The sequence below is a fragment of the Pseudochaenichthys georgianus genome, chromosome 7 (assembly GCF_902827115.2).
Source record: "Pseudochaenichthys georgianus chromosome 7, fPseGeo1.2, whole genome shotgun sequence".
NCBI classification, from domain to species: domain Eukaryota; kingdom Metazoa; phylum Chordata; class Actinopteri; order Perciformes; family Channichthyidae; genus Pseudochaenichthys; species Pseudochaenichthys georgianus.
Window position 1 is genome coordinate 17639548 of NC_047509.1, and position 20984 is coordinate 17660531.

Genomic DNA, 20984 nt, shown 5'->3' on the forward strand with positions numbered 1-20984 from the left:
CGAGGCTATTACCCTATCCATACCAGAGCAGAGTTGGGATTTTCACTGGCAGCAGCTCGAGTTACCACTCGGTAAAATCAAGACAAGCAGGTCCATATCGTGTGCTTATACAGGCTGCTCTCATCACCTGAAGGCCTCTGAGCATTACAGTCATTACGGTAATTATTATTTTATGGTACATTATCTCAAAACATGCAGCAGAAATCCGTGAGCTTACAGTTCGATATTTCTCAATGAACCCGATGATGAGTGTCAGAGGGCAAAGTGTTTAATAGTTGCAGGTGTGTCACTGTGGGTTTCTATCCTCCACACTGAAGGCATTCAAGGGTGAAAGCCGTGTTATTTTCTATTGCGCTGGACATAATGTCAACTGGATTGGGGAAATAGAAATATAATAACAGGCAGGGAAAGAAGTAAAACAGTGCTTAAATTAATTTAAGGGGGTGAATATTGACCTAATGCCCAAATAAGGGTTTGCCTCAGGTGATTCAGGAAAGAGAGGGGAAAAGAAATCCATTCAGACAATTTATTGATACTTATCTTGTAGTTTTAGTCAAGTGCAGTCAATCTTAGGGCCGCTGTGGGCCTAACTTAAAATCCATATGAGCCCCTCAAACCTTATTAAAATGAAGGGAGAATATAAATGTATATATGCATACACAAACAAACCAAAAATATACATAAAAAACATAATTTTCTGCTCCTCAAATAAGTCTGCAATAATGAAAAACATCAGTGATTAAAACTCTGGCCCCCAAAAAGGTTTATTTTAATAATGATTTTTGGAGTCGTCATTTTGTCACATTTTTTTCTCCTTTAGGAATGTTACTCTTATAACTGTGAATACCTGTGGCAAAATTAAGTATGAAGTGCCTGCAAATTTTGCAAGAGTTCTGTTCCCAGCTAATGTTACCGTGGTGGATGCTAGAGGCTGCGACTGCGTCAAAGAGCACTTAAAACATGCTCAGCCACATTTCTGATCCCTCACCATGCCTCACAACCCCTTCTCCACCCCCCACGTTCCCCTAGGAAGCAAACTGGGCAACATCTGGCTGAGTTTATGAGAGAGAGAGAGAGACAGAGAGAAAGAGAGAGAGAGAATTGGTAGACCATGAAAACTGGGGAGAATTCTTTTTTGGGCAGTGCAAGAGTCTATTGTTGTAGTTGCCATTAGTGGCGGTGAAACTGCACCTTGTGAAAATACCCACTGTTGCACTCAGATGTACCTATAACACTGTCAATGTCAATGTTCACATTATGGTCTTGCAGATTAAACACATGGTGTCATTCTTATGAAAACAACTTTTATTCCAACAACAAAAACAAGCTGACCACTGCAAGCCACTGTGGAACAAGTCAAGGGTGAATACTGTTACACCCCCAAATTCTCACAGTTGTAACAATCATGAGCGCAGCATGAAACACACACACACATGCACACGCAGTGTACAAAAACTGTACATAAGGTAAGGGCGAAATGGAAACGCTGTTACTGTTGAATCAAAACACAACACTGTACATTATTGTCAACCTCCAGTACAGTGAAAAGGGTAATGACACAGTGCTTTAAAATGCAAGTCACTTCATTATAAACATATTTGCTACTCATATTCACGGGATCAAGAAAAAGACCACAAAATAATACACCACTCATCAGCATAATAAGTCACCCACAGTTTTTAAAATTAAAAAAGAAAAGTGGCACTCAAAAATGTTTCAGAAGCTAAGATGACGTGATATTGGTTTACAAACGGAATGCAGGTTAAAAGAACACAAGGAGAAATTCACAAGAAGACCATGCTCACTGATTTAAGGTCAGTCGTGTGTCAAGTGTAAGCTGATGCTTGAACAGTTTTTGTCGTGCATCTTTAATCCCAAAAGTACCTTTCTTTGTTGATCTCTCGGCAGGAAGTGGGAATAGTCAAAGAAACGAGTGTGGTTTACTGGGTAGTCGGAAAGAGTCAGATGCAGTCATTTGTTTCAGCAGACAGGGTTGTCTCCTTTGGCACTGTACATTGAGAAGGTCTCTGTGGATTGTGGATTTTGAGGTCCATGTTGTCATATTTACAAAAGTCTGCTATTTAACTGCCGGAGTAAATACATTCATGCCATCACAAACCAGTCCAGGATTGGCATTGGTTTACAACTAGTTCCACTGACTGAGCTCAGCCGCACCAGTAGTCGACAGTGGTGGAGTGATTGCTGGTTGATGTTAAGCCAGAACTCTGTAGCACCCGCAATACTGTAAAATGAATCCAGCTCGCAGTCTATTGAAAACAGCTAGGGAAATAAAGGCCGCTTGCCAATACCTTGAAGCTCCACGCTGATGACTGATGGTCCTGTGGGCGGCATTCTCCCACCCTCTGTGGGCCATTGCATTTATCAGCAGAGGTGACATTCATCGGTAAGATGTGAGAATATCTGACCGGCTGAACGGTGAGCTTTCCCATAATACATTAAAACCTTGTATCCTGGGGTATGTGTTCATATACAGGTCTGCTCACATGATGGTGGGGGGGTATGGGCTGGTTCAGTGTGTTCCTTGCAGTTGAAGCTCTTAAACATCTTGGTACCTGGCCTACACCTACAAGCAGCTGTGGAAAGAAACAAGAAAAAAAATCAGGAGGAGAGGTCAAGCACAAAGTATGAAAACCGAATGCTTTATTTCACACAGGGATATGAAGATGCATCATCAAGCCAGGAACTTAAGGTTGTGTTTTAAATGTTCTCCAAAAAGGTTACATCATACAGTTAATTTGTGTAGTAATGGACAAAAGATCTCAAAATACTTGAATCCATAGTATTTCGTTTTTTTAGCTTTGACCATTTTCTTCCTCCAACTGTTTGGCGAGCCACCAGAGGTCCTTAAGAATGCTAAATGCAGTTGGCACCAGCCCAGACATCAAGTACTCATTAATAAAAAATAAAAAGCTATTGGAATGTGTCTGTTATTCAGCCCTCACAGCGGTCAGCAACAACTCACTTCTTTCCTAAGGGTTAAGTTGTGGAAAAAAAAGAAACAATGATGTATGTCTAGCTCGCTGGGGGCGCCTCATTGGCTGAGCAAACAGGCCCCAAAATAACTACCAATCACTGAAGACGTTATCATCAGTCACTCAGGGAGAGCATGTTGATAGAACTTTAATACAAACTTTCTTTGTCTTGGAATAAAAGTGTTCCCAGGTAAAGTTTGGGAAAATGGTGTGTTAGAGAAGATTTGACCTGAGGAATGACCCCCAACATCTTGAATATAAAAGGAGTACAGGTATGGAATGGTAGCATCTTAGGTTAGTGTTTTGTGTATAGAGGAATGCCAAATTGTATGGAATGTGTTCAAAACAGTAAGCAGAACTGCTCACACTCTTCCTGTCTCCCTCTGATTGGCTGCAAGGCAGAGAAGGACCATCCATTACAGCCAGGAGTAAATAAACATGCACAGCAATTAAAGTGCCATCATTTGTTATGCAACGAGGGGTGTGTGTGTGTGTGTGTACACATAAACCCGATTGTGTGTAAGTGTGATCAAATGTGTGTCTGCGCATGTACATGCTCAATTGTGTGAATTTGTGCATGTGTGTTGGTCGCCATTCTCAAGTTTCATTGCCGTCGCCTGCACTTAAATTAATGATTTGGGGGCCAGAGAATCAACAAATATGGCCCCCGGCAGGGCATAATGGAGAGCACGACCTGCCTGTGGATGTGTTTGAAGACCGCTCCTCTTTCTTCTCTGTCAACACCTCACTACTTCCACACAACAGCCGCATTCACTACACAAACTCACATGTGACGCCTGTGTCCATGTTGTTAATGAGGAAGTTGTCATGAATGTGTGTACGCTTATCAGCCAATGATTATTTAACATGTCAGCATGTTGTGACAGAGTGTTAAAATCATATGGAATTTTATGTTCCTGAGTGTAAGTTTTGAAATTGTAGTCATGATTATGCCCGCTTAAGAAACATATCACAAAGCAAAGCATAATATATCAGCCTGGAAAGCAAAAACCACGCTCTGGATAATTTAGTGAGCTCAAATGGCTCCGACAGGCAGCTTAAAGCCTTTTCAGCCCAAAGGTCGATGTCCACAATTTTCTGCATCATCAGCTTCTATAGGCAGCCAAACAAGTCAGATACAAGACACTTCATGCACAAAGAGAACAAGATGCCCCCTCGCTATTTTAAAACGATGATCCTAAATTGTGCAAGGTAGCTCTTGTCACTGTATACTTGTCCAACTAAATTATAAAATAAGTTGAGTATGATTGAAAACAGCTGAATGCACATTTGACACATAGAGGTTTAATTTATTAAACAGACACTCGTGTGCAGCAGTTTGGCTGCATGAGCAATGTAAGGGAAGGAATGTGATAAATTGCTCTGTAATATTTAGAACGTGACCTGAGTCCTTAGAAATGGCTACCGATAAAACGATGACATTGTACACTTGACACTTATCCAACAGATCAACAAAACCCTCTCCTTTTGATATTGAGTCCCTTCGTGTAGGGATGGGGGAAAGAACATTTGGTCATGGCTTTATTTACACAAATATGAAAGTGAATAGAAGTCTCTTTGGGGGTTGGTTTCAGATCACAATTGGGTGAACTGTCATTTTAAATTCAAAATTGCTACCATACCAATGCATACCTTATACAATAGCAAAACATAATTTCACACTCCCTCTTGCAGCACTCAGCCTTCATCTGCCTGCTACTCCAATCAGCAATTCCTATCTTCTACTCCCTGCGTTGCCTTCAACCTCCTCCCCACTCCCCTTTCTCAGCGTGGTTGATAGTGGGATCAGACAGGGTGAACACTTTCTCATATAAATACTTGTTTAGCCTGTGTCTGGAGAATGAAAATGATTGACTTATCAACATTTGCATTGCCCTCGGCAGCACAGAGGCTTGGTTGAGGGGAAAACCAATTTCTACTTCCTGGTACCCCTGTGTAAATGAAACAATGTTCATTTTGTGAGTATTGTGTGTCTACATTCACAACATACCAGGTCAAAGCCAAGTAAGTGGATAGGAAATCCAAAGAAAGGCAGTAAGGTGTCTGTTTTGTTAATCTACCTGTATTTCTCCCAAAATCTAAATTGCATTTCTGTACAACTGACTGTCTTTGTCTTCAGGGATTGGGTGTCAACCCTGAGAGTCTGGATGTGAGCGGCTGAATCCCTTCTTGTCTTTAAGTGCTACTAATATAAACTGCCTGTTAAATGGATCCTTGCAGAGTTTTTGGACCACCAATGTTAAAGTGCTGCTCCTTCACTTGGAATTACACTGTGGTTGGTATCCTTTCACTTCAACAGAAAAAAAAGAAACACACCAAATTCAATTACCAGTACAAAGATTACCCCCCCCCCCCCCCCCCCCCCCCCCGCACCCTAACAAGACGAGAGACGTAAAACAAGCGCATGAAGGGGCAGACATTGGAGTTAAATACTGAGTAAGAGAGCTAACATCTGTTCTGTCTACGTAGTCATGCATTTTTTCTTTTTGTTGAGATCCTCTGTGGTTACATGTCTGGTATGGGAACACAGAAATATCATGTTTCTGATAGGATGGTCTATTTAACCTCTGGAAAGAAGGTCAGAAGAGAAGCAGAGTTGGCAAAATGCTTTACAATGAAAACAATGACAAAACAAATCACTGTTCTTATCATATGTCTGATTTATTGAATGCATAGTCTATGGTGTAATCACGACTCAACAAATAAATCACAGCATCTTTTTTGCTCATTTGAAAGACAGTGTGTAAGGTAATCTATTATAGCCAATGTAATACAAAAAAGAGCACTTGGATTGTGGTCCAGCTCCACTTAATTCATCCGAGGTGGCACATTCCCACGGGCTGAAAACTGAGATAACATAATAAATGGATTACAAAGAAAGTGTTCACATGCCCATCCAGTTATTTTGAAACCACAGCTCTTTAGAACTCTTTACAAATCTGGCCCACATCAACCTACCCCAAGAAGAGAGAACATCTCCTTGGTAACAATTGCTTCAAGAGCTTGCCCTTTCTTCCCTTCATTTCTCCCTTTTCTTTCTCTTTTTTTCTGCCTGACTTTTACAACTTCCTCCTGGTTGGGACTGCAGCTCTAACCCAAACAAAACTCCATTTTTTAGTTATTGGCCCTCATGGCATGTAATGGAGAATCAAGCTAATTATCCCTACAGCTGTTTTCACTTGCTTTTTATGTAAGCAATACCTGGCTGATCCAGAGAGCAACAGTGAGGCCCTTCTTAGCGCTCCAGGCCTCCAGGCCGGCTGGAATTAGAGAGCAAAATGCCAGGTTTTCCTCCCCCCGACGCTGCCCGTGTGTACCCCTGCACCCATCTCCCAGCACACAACGCAGCCTGACACAACCCCCTGCACGCCCAAATCTTCCATCTCCACTCCCTCATACAAATCTCAAAAACTCCCCCTTTGATGTTAAACAAAGCGCCTCTTCAGTTAAGATCCGTGTGGCAAGCGCTCATTTTCTTCCACTGATGGTCCCTGGCAATTAATGAAGGAGGTGAGCTATGGGTGTGGTTCAGATTAGCCATCTCCTGCTGTCATAAGACTAGAAAGAGAGAGAGAGAGAGAGAGTGAGTGAGTGCAGAAAAGAAGAGGGAGGGAAAGAAGGACGGAGAGCGGGAGAGAAGGGGGGAACGAGTGAAAGAAAACAATCCCTCACAGGCTAATTACATAATTTCCTTCATATGAGCAAACACATGCTGGGTGAAAGCAAGTGTGAGCAAGCCTCACAGATGCCAGGCCAAGAGGTGCTGCGGAGACCGACTAACGCAGTCTACCACTGCTCTCTAGCAATGGACAGCCTATTGCACAAAGGCACCGAGCCAGATCTCAAAGGCAACATTATCTGCACTGTTTGTTGCTTTTACGAGATTCATATCCAAAACCTTAGCATTGATTCTCCCTTCTCCAGCCGTTTCAGGCTAAAGTGACTGTGCAGATAAACAACCACTGGTGTAACCTTTCACTCATTACAGATTATTCCTTGCTGCAGCCAGAAATCTGTTCAGCACAAACACCACTAGGTGGAGTTGACTGTTGATGAAAAAAAATCTCATGTATCAAACTCATTAAACTCCCATGAAGAGGCAGTGTGCATCTGCGAGTCAGACGCCGTGCATGCTTCCCATGGGCCAATTCGGAACTTTTCAAAAACTGCTTCACTAGCGTGCTTTGTGGCTCTTCAAACTTACATCTGGTTTGAAATGAACTTAGACAGAGATGGATAAAGACAGAGGGGGACACTGGTAGCAATTTTACAACTTCTATTATTTCAGCCAAATTATAGTAACAACTGTGCCAGCAGCAAAAAGTAAAAGAGCAATTCCTCCCTTGAACTCCTTCTCCCTTTTTTTTTTCTCTAATCCTGTGAGGAATGATGGAGGGCTCCGTGTGGAATGGTGATGACTTTCCCGAGGGCCAATGTACAAATGATACGGGTGGAATCTGCAGTACCTATTCCTAATGTAAAGGTTGTTTTGACATATTGTGCACAGACAAGACACGAGCACTGCTGCACACATATATGTAAATGCATGTATGTATGCTTGCGTTAAAACCTGTACGTGTGCACAAATGTTGAAATTCACGCACGCAAATAAAAAGGCACAATCATCAGAGAGGAAAGATTGGCAGGACATCTTCACATATTCATTTATGACTTGGGGCGAAAAAAAAACTATGTTCATAAAAGTGCTAAATGTTCATGCAGGTCTAAAATACAGGTTTGCGCAACAACAATAAAAGGTGCATGGAATTCTCACTGCTCCCAAATTCCTCTCCTCCTCCTCCTCCTCCTCCTCCTCCTCCTCCTCCTCCTCCTCCTCCTCCTCCTCCTCCTCCTCCTCCTCCTCCTTCTCACCCACTCTGTCTCTCTTGATCTGCTTCTCTTAGTGCTCAGAAGTTCCTAAGACTAATCTCACTCATTTACTCCTTCAAGCTTTTTTTTGTTGCCTTATCACAGGATTCTTTCTCTTTTGCACTCTCTCGCTCTGTGTGAGTGGCAGTGTTTATGTTATTGGGAGAAATGTCAAGAGCTCTACAGTGGGCCAGCTGCTTGAGCATCAAAGTCTGCCTGTGATGGCTGTGTATACAACTCTCTATTGCACCTATTTTTCCTAGTGAAAATAGCTTGGGGACCATGATAAGCTTGTGTCCCATAACAACACCTTGACCTAGAGCTACACCTCAAAGTGGAGCAGCGGGAGCCCATCAGAGTCCAGGCCAAGGAGACTTGAACGCGCCTGCATCCCGACACCAGCGCAGGCCCAGCCAGGCAGGGGAGACGAGTGAAACCTGAACCCACATTAAAGCACCTCCATCAGGTAGGAGATCAGGGGAGGCCTCCATGCTCTCAGTGTCTGCGGGGGTCCGGGCCTCTGAGGCCCTATCTCACCTCCATCTGGAAAGAGAATCTGAGGGTAGTCTGATGGTTTGATAAGAGGCCATGCCGACTGACATGGTAACAGCCTCTCACCCCTATCCGGCAAAAAAACAGAGTGGATGCAAGTCTAGCTGCGGTGCACTCTCGTGCGGGTAAAGGTGGGAGAGTGGAAGGCTTCGTTTGGGGGGTGTGGGTGCACGGTGGAGTTCTCTTTGCTTTGAACATTTGACCTAGTACCCTTAAATGTGTGTAGAGGTGCTAGGCCTACAGGAACATGTTTAAAGTATGCATGTGCCTACATCAAACCCTTCTCTTGTGTCTGCATCGCTCTTTGTGTGAAAAAGAGTCTACACAGATACATGTGGGGAAATTACATGACAGACCTCAGAGATACTCAGGAACAGTTCCATGCCGAGGATACAGTGTGGGCTGGGGTGAAGACATTATTCCTGAAAGTTGTAAAAGAAAGGACAGAGGGCCAGACAACTTGTGAAAGTTGAAGTGAAACTCTGCACAAACAGCGATGTTGCAGAAATATGTTTTTTTTTTTTAACGTGTTTGTGTCTGTAAGCATATTACAAAAATACTGCTGTACAGTAAACCCTCCGTGGTTTGCTATGGTGAGAAGAATGCTCCACCCTGCTTGATGTCTTCTCAAGATGAGACCACGTCCACTGACCCATCAGTTCTCACTCCTGACCCAACTAGTCGCTTCCTCTCTCTCCCTGCCCACAGACTCCGTTTCTCCATCTGTTCTTTATTGTCCATAGTTGAGTTCCCTCTCTTAACTGATTTGCCCTTCGACTATACGTTGGAGACATTGAAGCATCTTTTTTTCTGTTCTGTGCTTCTCCAACATAAAAAACCTTTCTTACGACTGGGCACTTAAACTCGACAGAATGCAGACAACACAAACTGCACTTCACATTTTATGGATTCCTGCCCTGGTGCAACACACACAAGTAAGAGGAAGGGCTGATTACTGGGCTTCTTAGAGGCAAATCATGATTTCTGATCATGAGCAGACCAGGGAGTACATTTTGTAAATGTGTTATACATGGGCAGAGAAACAACAAAGACGGAGCTATGAACTTCAAATGGTTTGGTCTGGTCATCTCGGATCTATTTAGGATCACTTAAGCAAATACATGTGATCCTTCAGATCTCAATCTGCTCCGAATGAAAAATAGGCTCACCTTTAAATAGGTATGTGTTGGTGTGCGTATCTGCGCCTGCATGTGGACCTGTGTTTACGTAAGAATCTGTCTCCACATGTGTGTGTGTGGGTGTGTGTGTGTGTGTGTGTGTGTGTGTGTGTGTGTGTGTGTGTGTGTATGTGTGTGTGTGTGTGTGGGTGTGTGTGTGTGTGTGTGTGTGTGTGTGTGTGTGTGTATGTGTGTGTGTGTGTGTGTGTGTGTGTGTGTGTGTGTGTGTGTGTGTGTGTGTGTGTGTGTGTGTGTGTGTGTGTGTGTGTGTGTGTGTGTGTGTGTGTGTGGGACACTTGTGCCAACTAAATCTGATAATAACATCTATTCAGTAGCTACAAGTATTTGAGGTAGACAAGTTCAAACGAAGATTTACACAGTCAGCAAAGTTTTGTGTTTGGTTGTCAAACATTAGAGCCCCTGCTTATCCAATACAAACAATATGTTCATTTATACATCCATCCCACTTGGAGTTAGAGTTAACTGACTTGTTTCGTGGTCTGTTCTCTCTTTTGAATGCCTGTGCCTCTTCTTTCTGGCACACCATGGACTGGCCACAGCCTATTTTACAACTTTATTCAACCAAACTAAAACTGTGTCCATAAGCAGGATCTAACAGAGTGACACAGTTGAGGCTGATGTCAAGTGTGTTTGTGCTAGCACAGCTGCCTTGCGGTCCTTAATACTATTTAAGTCCGGTCTCAGGAAGAGCCAATCATGTTGTTGGCCAAGTCTGTTTGGTGCTCCTGGGGTCAGTATAGCCCCAGGCCTGAGACACATAGGAATAGGATATAGGCTGTGGATAAATAGGGAGGCTTTCACGATGCCTGGTGGTCTGCTAGTGATCTTTACCTCAGTCTGACCCGTGAAGCGGTGAATACACATTTAAAATGATGCCTAACAGCTAAACTGCTTATTCTGAGCATTTCTCTTTCAGAGGTGATGTGTCTATGGGTTTGGAGGCACACCAGTCTGTTTGGTCCCACTGCCAGCAAGCATGTTGTTGGGCAATGAGAGGAGTAAGAAGGAGGATATTCAGAAAAGACGCAAGGGGACATATTTTGTGGGGAAATGTTTTGTTGGGAAATAACCCACCTTTACAGCCTTAGGGTGGAGAGATATAATGTGTGGTGTAAAAGTAGAGGTGAGAAAGAAAAGGTGTGAGAAAGAAAGGGCGGGATCGACACAAGTAGGCTGCTGTAGGGTAAAACAGACAACAGGGGTACCTGATGAGCGGGAGGCCAGGAACAGACACATTTAGAGGAACAACTGTTATAATTCCTGAGATATCTTTGAACTTTAAAAAGCCTCTGGAGCACCAAACATGTACAATGTCACTCTGACTAAAACCACAGACACTTCTTGTGGGGCCTTCTTGAACCTTTTTGAGTGCTCTGTGCACTACTATGGAAAGGCGCCTCCAGTGAAGATACTGTGGATCATAAATAAGCATCGTAGAAAGTGACAGCGATTTGGCTCTGTGCACAGATAGAGAGTAAATAATCCTCGTTAGTTTTGACAAAGCATCTCATATGTGTGTGATATTTACAGCTGAAACACACTGTACATATTAAATAAGCGCTGATAGACTTATCTACAGTAACTTCACTAAGGCTTAACTTATAGTCTGTTGAATAATGGAACAGGTTATGATGCTGTCGCTAAGCAAATGCTCGTTGTGATGATAGCAAAGGAGGATCCTCATTGTCAGCCATGGATGTGTACTTATTTGTCTTTACTTGTATTCTATTACTCATGTGCTTTTTATTCTGTGTATTTAATATCTTCATAAATGCATGCCGTTTTGACCTGCTATGCCACTTCTGTTATAGAGTTGGGCTGGGAGTGTAACGTATGTGTTACTGTTTGTGAAAGGATGCAATGTGGAATATCGATGTGTTGGCATAGTTAGGAATAACTTTTCATCTCTGGTTTATTTCAATACAATTATCGAAATTAGGAAGAATAAAAGTTGAGAGATGATGTGAAAAAGAGATTTTGTGAATTGTGTGCAGACTTCGAAAAATGTGTAACATATGTAGTATGAAATGTTGGCGGCGTGTGTACATGTGTGTGTGTGTGTGTGTGTGTGTATGTGGTAAGTTGGTCCATTTTGTCTGGGTGGTGCTGGGAATACTATCGGCTTAAGGCTTAAAGAATTCAGGCCTCCCAAGCAAGGTCATGTGCTGATGTTTAGTAGGAGCTTTCTCAGGTCACAGACTATGACTTTCAACCATCACTCACATTACCACACATCTTTGAGTAGTTGTGTTTCCCTGGCATACCCCACATCTCCCCCTGGTTGCTTTAATGACAGGTGACAGCATTCTCAGTCCACTTACCTAGTTGAAGGTAAGTAGTTGAAACAAAGACATTTTAAAAAAGTCAAATTCCTGAATGTGCATTTAAGTGATGAGACAATATGTTTTTGTACTAAAAAAAATTAGTTGTTTTTTTTGAGTTGTTGGTTTTGGATTGATTCTTATGAGTACATAAACAAAAAACATGTCTATTTTGTAGGCAGTGCACTAAAATGTTAAAGGACAGATTCATTTATTTAGGTGTGTCTTAAAAATATAAAAACGTACAAGTTCGCCTTACAATACGAAACCCTCTGATCCTAGACCCTAGCAGCGGATAGGGAAAAACACTATTAACAAGGAAAAATAGGAGGCTATGATATGTGAACATTTATTTAAGAGCCAGTATAAAAAGAAGTACTTATTTCAATAAGAACAAATCTGTTTCAAAGTTCTAAAGGGGGAACTCAATATGCTTTTTAAACAGACTTCAAAACTGTAAACCTTTTCTTTAAGAATCTGCATTTTGAGTAGGAGTGCGAATGCTATGTACAGTAGGATGATGTTTTATACATAAGCCAGCCGATACTAAATGTGCCCAGCAGTGGTAAAGCAAACTGACCTCTCTCCCTGAGGTACCATGCCTCGCTGTACGATACCTGCAGCTTAGCTTAGCACCATCTCTGCTGCACAATATATATATATATAAACACCCTAGTTATGAGCTCTGCAATAACAGAAACCATCTCTTTCCCTCCGTCCTTTCAACTCTGCTTATTCTGTCTTCCTTTTAGGTCTCTATAATGGGCCATTTAACATAGCACAGCTTACCACAATAAAAAAGCATCAGCCCCTGTAACTGCCAGTACACATGTGTACAGTGTTTAAGTTACGTGAGTAGTGTTTTACAGGCATAATTGCATTGTGTCTCTCCCCACCTGGGCTCCAACACATGTTCAACAGCTCAGACGGACACACCCAACCGAAAACACTAATATCAGAGCACAGAGAAAAGAGGGAGAGGGGGCCACAGACTTAGTGTTTCCTTTTTCTCATCTGTTATAGAGATATACAGATTTTTGTCTCGTAGAAGTATGCATACACTGATAAAGGAGAATAAGCTACATGTTGTCCTATTTAATTCTATAACTACCTCTACACATCTGTTGTTTGGTAATAGGATGGGTAACCTTGGCTTTGACTGCAGGGCTCAGTGGATGTTTGACTCCAGCTACGACTCAATGCAAAGGCTTGAGCAGTAAATATTACAGAAAATCCCCTCCAATTTAAGATTTATGTACACTTACAAGTGCATACACATGTAAGGAGGCAGCAAATGACAAAGACAGAGCAAGGCTGGGAGAATAAGAGAGGGAGAGAGAGAGACAGACACAAGCATTTAAAAAAAAAAAAATGAGTGTAATAACAGTGGTTAAGACCTGCTCTTTCATTGAGTAAATCTGGCCGGGGCTATTTCACACCGTAGGAATCTCCTGTCGACCAGATCAAAGACTCGCCCAGAGACAGGGCTTGTACAGAGCACAAGGAACAGGTGACAGCTCCGACACACACAGATGCATTTACACATACACACACAAACCCTCCTCCAGTAACACTACACACACACACATACACATATTTGAATGAACACACAGTGAGATCAGAAAAGCAAAGGGTGACAGATCCTTTTGTGTCTAGATGAGCCTGTGAGGAAGTCTTTCTGAGGAACTACAAGAAAACCATACATCTTTCATCTGTGCTTGGAAAACCACTTAAAGAGAGTCAATACAGGCTACACACACTAAGTATGCAGTGGGTATGACAAAGTACATTCAGGCTTTACATGTACCATATGAGTATAACATTGATGGGACTAACACATGTTTGTGGACATCTAGCTACGGATGGTATAGGAAGCATGTGGGACTCGAATGCAGCTATGATGGATAGATCTAATATAGAGTATAGGCCATATCCAGAGGGGGTGAACATAAGGCTATGTCATCACTGGCCCATCTCTCTCCATACCTTCCATCACTGTTCACTCCATCCTATACACAGCAGGATTGGGGATACTGTAACTCCCACTCAAAAGGACACACACACACACACACACACACACACACACACACACACACACACACACACACACACACACACACACACACACACACACACACAACACACACACACACACACACACACACACACACACACACACACACACACACACACACACACACACACACACACACACACACACACACACACACACACACACACACACACACACACACACACACACACACACACACACACACTCTTGCAGGAGACACAAGGGGATTCAGGCATATGCGCTCACAGACCCACTCATTTAATTGCAGTGGGGTCCAGGCATGCACAAAAATGCATGCTGCATACTGTATACACAATAACGTTTTTACAAAGAGAAATTAATCCCGGGTGGTCTCAGATGCAGCCATGTTTCCACTTGAGAAAGCACTGGTTTAGAAATCATGCAATCCACCCACACACACACAACTACATACATACACACAACTGATGTTGAGGCGGCTGTGGCGCAGTGGGTAGTGCCTTGGTGTTCGGATCAGAACACACCCCACTGCAGTCAGCATGTCGTTGTGTCCCTGAAGACACTTCACCCCACATTGCTCCTGTGGGGATTGCCCACAGTATTGAGTATGTAAGTCGCTTTGGATAAAAGTGTCTAACAAGTAACATGTAATGTAATGTACATGTGTACAATATAGCAGAGAGATAGAATACATGACTGCAGGGCTTCTGGTATTCACCAAGCTTTACACAAACCAACCTCTTACTGCTATTTGGTCTCAGCCAGTATCAGGCGTAGATGCGGTATGTTTAACATGGGAAGGTCCCACCTTAAACATCGCAGTTATGGCCAATAGCTTTGGCTGTTTTCATAGAATATGAGAAGATTACACAGCACTATGACGGACCAATTACGTCCTTCACTAAAACACACCTCTGTACCAACAACTCTCTAATGATGATGGCTTAAACGTTTTCACCAATAGAGCTCTTTCAGCTGCCTCGGCAGTCACACACAAACATACACTGCTGGTATAGTTAAATACACACACATTCGTAGGTACACACATGCATACACAGCCACAGATGCTGACTGAGTCAAATTGAATCCTTGTGTTAAGTGTAGAGCATCCCTCCATGCCACAAAGGGATGTCTGTTTTTGGGTGTTTTTAGTGTGTGTGTTCTTGTATGTCATCCCTACGGGCCAGCTTCTGCAATCAGGTCAAGGATTGCCAAGTATTGAAACTGGGGAAGAAAAAGAGAGAGAATAAGACGCAATATAAGTGCCAGCCTTCCTCTCACATCTTCTCAACATCCTTTCTCCATCCCCCACTCCACTCAAACCTGTGTCACCTCTGACCCAGGTCCAATTCACTACTGTCATTATGCAATTAACACCAATTAAGTCATTTGCCTGTAAGAATGTGTGTGTGGGTGTGTGTATATGTGTCTCTGTGTGTGTGTGCATCCGTATGTATGTATGCGCATGCTTGTGTGTGCGTTAAGTATGTGGATGTGTACGCGCACATGATAGGGCAATTACAGCAGCACAAGGGAGCCTTTTGGAAGCGGAGAGCACTGCAATCAACCAATCAGCCTTCAGATGGCTTTGACATGAAAAGAGAGCGTGGCCTCTGCTAACCCTGGAGGTCAGCTCCAATTTACTCTATTTACCCACTCAGGAATGACTCTCTGTGTGTGAAGAAGGAGACACATAGAGAGAGGGAGGAGGAATGATGAATAGGTATGGAAATGTCTAAGTTAGTGAGTGGGAGCGAAATCGAAAAGGGGAGAAAAGAGGGAGGGAGAAGAAGGATGAGAAGCCTTGGGGTTGTAGGGCAGGTGAATTGTAGCGGGCGGGGGGCTCGTTGATGTGGGGGGGGGGGCATTGAGAAGGGGAAGTGGGGGTAGGCCTTCAGGTTGTGTTTGCAAAGCTAAAAGACCAGCAGTTGGAGTCCATTTGCTAACAATTTCCCCTTGGAGAGTGGCTTCATATGCGCGCACACACACACACACACACACACACACACACACACACACACACACACACACACACACACACACACACACACACACACACACACACACACACACACACACACACACACACACACACACACACACACACACACACACACACACACACACACACACACTCCACATTCTAAAGAGCACATATAAGGAATGACAACTTTACACTTGGCTGCACATTTTAAACAGTGAGAGGCTTCATCATGATAATAGGACTGTTTCGGCTAAACAAAAAGTAAAGAATTACTAATACAACAGCAAGAGTTTATTAGATCACACCAGTTTCTGTCAGTTGTTTGGATCCACACTGTTTATAAAACCATCATTTTAACATGTTATGCATGTTTTATCCCCTTTTCCAGAAATTCTTTACATTACTGCTAACCATTTTCATAAACTTAGCCTCCATTTTAGATTGATTGTATGTTGCTTTTAAGGTCAGCTCTGTGAAGTGCATTTATTTTGTTGATAATCAAAATGCAATTTAAGACAAGAAATCTATCTGTGAACATTATTTGTATTCGTTTTTATAAGGATTTTCACAATCATTGTAATTTGGCACATTAGTCAATTTGATTCAGGGACATTTTAAAAATTAAACTTTAAAGCATTCAAGAGCACTTCAACAGCAGTCCGCTGAATTATGCTGTTTGGAATCAAGAAGACAACTAATGAGCACACAAATAGCTGTGAAAGGGGTTTCAAATGTGCCTGTTTATCTTAATCTAAATAATGGTCGCTTGGCAACCAACACTTACATCTCAGAGGGTTGCTTTAAGTTCAAATGAATGGAAAACCAGGAGATAAGCCCATTGTATCCTGTTATTAGCAAACTGGTATTTATTATCAGCAAAATGAAGTAGTTTCCAGGATAAAACATTCAAAACCAAGTGTGTGATCTTTAGTAACAGCTGGATCTCAATGGAAATGTATAAACTAAGAACATTTGTTTCCTTGATTATAATTGTAACCTGAATTGATTTAAAACTTGACAAAGTCACTGTTTGTGTAGTTCTCCTACAGAACTAAGCAACCCTCTCTATCAATAGCCCAGCTGTGAGGTCTGGTGCCAGGGCTGGACTGCAGAGCAGTGAATAAGATACAACAGGACCAGTCAGCCCTCATCACACCACCAGCCTCCTGGCTACAGAACAAGGGGAGGCATAACAACCAGAAACAGACAAAGAAACTTGAAAAAAAATAGGAGAAGTAAACACAGATGCTCAGTATTCCCAGTGCTCCTGGTTAATAATATCACATATCTAACGAGAGCGGCACAGGTCATTCTATATCTATTGTGTGTATGTATGTGTGTGTAGAGCAATACTGCCCAGCTCAAGGGATCTTAGATGGGGACTGTAATCAAGACCACATGACTCTGCCACAGGAAGTCCTCCAGCGAAGGACAGGAAGCAGGAACACAGGGACCACATCATTAGTCTCGCTAGTCCCAAAACCCACAGCCAATAGAAGCCTTGGACATGAACCGCCAGGAATGGGTGTGGTTGTTGGTGTGTCTTTGAGTGAGCACATGTCCTATATATTTGTATTCTTGTGTGTGAGGCCTGCAGGCTGGTATTAATGACTTATTTGTTTACTGAGTGTGTATGCTTGATAAGGTTGGAGCAGAACTTTGGGCCTACCAGAACACACACACGCGCACACACACACACACACACGCACGCACACACACACACACACACACACACACACACACACACACACACACACACACACACACACACACACACACACACACACACACACACACACACACACACACACACACACACACACACACACACACACACACACACACACAGAGGACCCCGGACAGTGAGAACAAATGAGAAACAAATGATGTCATTGTATGGTATATATACCTTGTATGCCTTTATCTCTCTCTTATGGGGGAGCAGAATGGTCCACCCTAATGTCCTACGCCACACATACACACACGCCCCTCCAAAAAACCCATCAACAGCCCTCCTACCACATTCTCACCGCCCCTGCCTTCTCTGATCTGCAACCCATCAAGAGTAAAGAGGCTAATTTCTCTCGATGGCTTACAGGTGGCCAGTGCAAGGTGAACCACATCCACTCTGTTGGCCGAAACACACACACACACACACACACACACACACACACACACACACACACACACACACACACACACACACACACACACACACACACACACACACACACACACACACACACACACACACACACACACACACACACACACACACACACACACACACACACGCACGCACACTTGAAAAAAAGGCATGCCTCTAAAACCAACCCTTTATAAAACCAATGCCAAACATCAAAGAGAGAAACACACCTTAACACACCTCAAAGGCACCAGAGACACAAAGTTATATGTGTGTGTGCCAACATGCACACACAGACACCCACACACACATTAAAACTCCAAACTCAAACATATGCACACTCGTAAACCTTAAAGCATGAAGGATTTCCAACAAATGGTTTGAGGGTCAACCCCAGGCCTGCGACTATCTCATGTTTCCAAACGCCTTCATAAAAAAATCTTGTAACAGTTAAACGTTCATGTTCAAGTTCCTCAAAGACATTTGTGTTGAAAAAGTTCAAAATCAAAATCAATCTGAAAATTATACTTTGAATCTTATCTGTCAAAGTTTCTCTCTGGAAAAATAAATTCCTCACCTGACAGCAATAATGTAGTGAGCGTGAGGGGACTGTTACAAATGACAGCAATATTACATGAAATGAGGTTCGCTCCAGCTCTGGGCTTTGTGTAATTCAGTTCCCACAATTTGCCCATTGGCTCTAAAATGTAATCCTTCTGTCAGCTTTGCATGTGTCTCCTAGTATCAGTGCTGCATCAGACAGAGTGTATCATGACACAGAGACATTCATTAGCAAACACACAGTTAGACACAACCCTTCATGTATCTGAGCTTAAACATGTTTTGTGAGCAGAACATGTTTCAGCTGAGAAAGGAGAGCCTCTGAGCTCAAAAGACAGGTGAACTCGTTTTGTTAAATGTGCTGTATATTTTCATTCAGTGGATTCTTGATTATACATCTGTCAATTGCAGTCATTTTATGAAGGTTAAGAAGCAGCCCAGTGCCAAATACAAGACTAGGCTACAGTAAGGCATTTTGAGCTCAAATGTACATTAGTTCCAACCACCAGGGGTGTGTGTGTGTGTGTGTGTGTGTGTGTGTGTGTGTGTGTGTGTGTGTGTGTGTGTGTGTGTGTGTGTGTGTGTGTGTGTGTGTGTGTGTGTGTGTGTGTGTGTGTGTGTGTGTGTGTGTGTGTGTGTGTGTGTGTGTGTGTGTGTGTGTGGCTGCACATGTATATTGGATTGCAACTCTTTGAAGCCATGCCCTTGCCTTCATTAAACACAGTCCTAGAGCCTGGAACAGCTTTCTGGAAATGTGCGGATAGCTTACACAGACACACATGAGCAAAAGCACGCACACACTGCAGTGCCAGTAAAAATGACCAGCTCTCTTTGAAGCCTGTGTCACTGTGCAAAGTGATAAGATGAAAGCTGATCATCCCTCTCAAAGAATCTTGCAAAGCCTCAAGTGAACACTGTGCCGACAAGCCAGCACCTAGGTCAGAAGGGCCCAACGGGTGCCAAGCTAACTGCTACATGCCGCACTTATCAGCTGCTATCTGATTGGACAGCGATTGTGAGCTGCCACTTGGAAATCACAGGTTAAAAATGGACAAGCTCTTCTGACAAAAAAAGGTTATTTGAAGTCCTTCGGCGCACATAGATTCCAGACCAAACCTTCAGATGGGTGAGATTGAAAGAATGCAAAGTTGTTTTCAGAAATATAAAGTATAATTGTTTCTCCTGCTACTTCATGTCATAAGCTTGGCTACCAGTCTTCTAAATCAAAGACGTTTTAAATGACCTTCAGTATAATTACAAGCAGCCATCTGAAAATAAGTTATAAAGTGCATGATTTTTGAGGGCTCAAACTGGACCGGACCTGATCCAACATGGTCTGTTGATTGGTGACACCATAATGTTAGGACAATATGTCCAACAATCATAATGTGGAAGTGCAGTTCTGGCTCAAAAATACTACATGCACTTGGTCTATACTCTTTTTACAAACAATTTAAACAAACAAACAAGCACATCAATGAGAAATATGAAATAGAGGGGACTAAAGACATAGAGAGAGAGACATAGGAGAATTTAAAAAAAACAAAGGAGAAAAAAACCAGTGAAAGTAAGGAGGGGTAATCCCTGCTCGCTCCCTGTGAAGGTGTGCGGGAAACGATGGAATGGCCTGCTCACACGCATTTAAACAGGGGCTTACCCCAGCGCTTTGATACACCTCTCTATAATTGCCTGTATACATTTCTGAGTATGTTTAGAATGTGTGTGTGTATGTGTCTGTGCGAGGGTACAATGTTGTCTTGTCTGTCAATCTTGCTCATTGTGCTTAATCCCTGGGATGACACTCACAATCCTCTCTGTCAACCTGGGCCTTTGCAGCAGCACTCAGGCAAGGAGCTGGGTTTATCACTTGCTCACTCTCTCCCACACACAAACGCACACACACACTTGTCAGGTAACACCAAAGCAGATCACAAAAAGAAGAAAGCATTTTTGCTTGGCAAGAAAAGCAAACAACTATCCCACATCTGTATATGTGTGTGAGAACGTGTGAGAGAAAGGGGAGAGGGGGCAAGAGAAACAGAGCGGAAGAGGGAAAGACACACACAACCACACACACATGCATGTCAGACACAAAGAAAGAGGAAATCAAGCAACACTTCCTGTGTTTGGAAATTCAAAACTGCCACAAAGCGATGATAGACAATGACTACAAGGAGGCTTAAACTGAAAGGCAACGCAGTTTGAAGCCCACATAAATAACTATTTATCATATATATAACCCTCCCCTTCTCTGCTCTCTCCCTCTCATCTCTCCCCATTTTTCA

The 20984-nt window shown here is 42.9% G+C and overlaps 1 protein-coding gene across 2 annotated transcripts in view; it reads right to left on the reverse strand.

Moving 5' to 3' along the window:
* Window positions 1–805: 805 nt before the first annotated feature.
* LOC117450139 (ERC protein 2-like) overlaps window positions 806–20984 on the reverse strand; it is a 145384-nt gene continuing 125205 nt past the window's right edge. The window contains exon 17 of one of the 2 annotated variants that reach the window (XM_071203774.1): window positions 806–2594. The gene's annotated coding sequence lies outside the window, so the exon portion shown is untranslated. The remainder of the gene's footprint in view (window positions 2595–20984) is intronic. The other variant, XM_071203775.1, reaches the window with a different exon arrangement.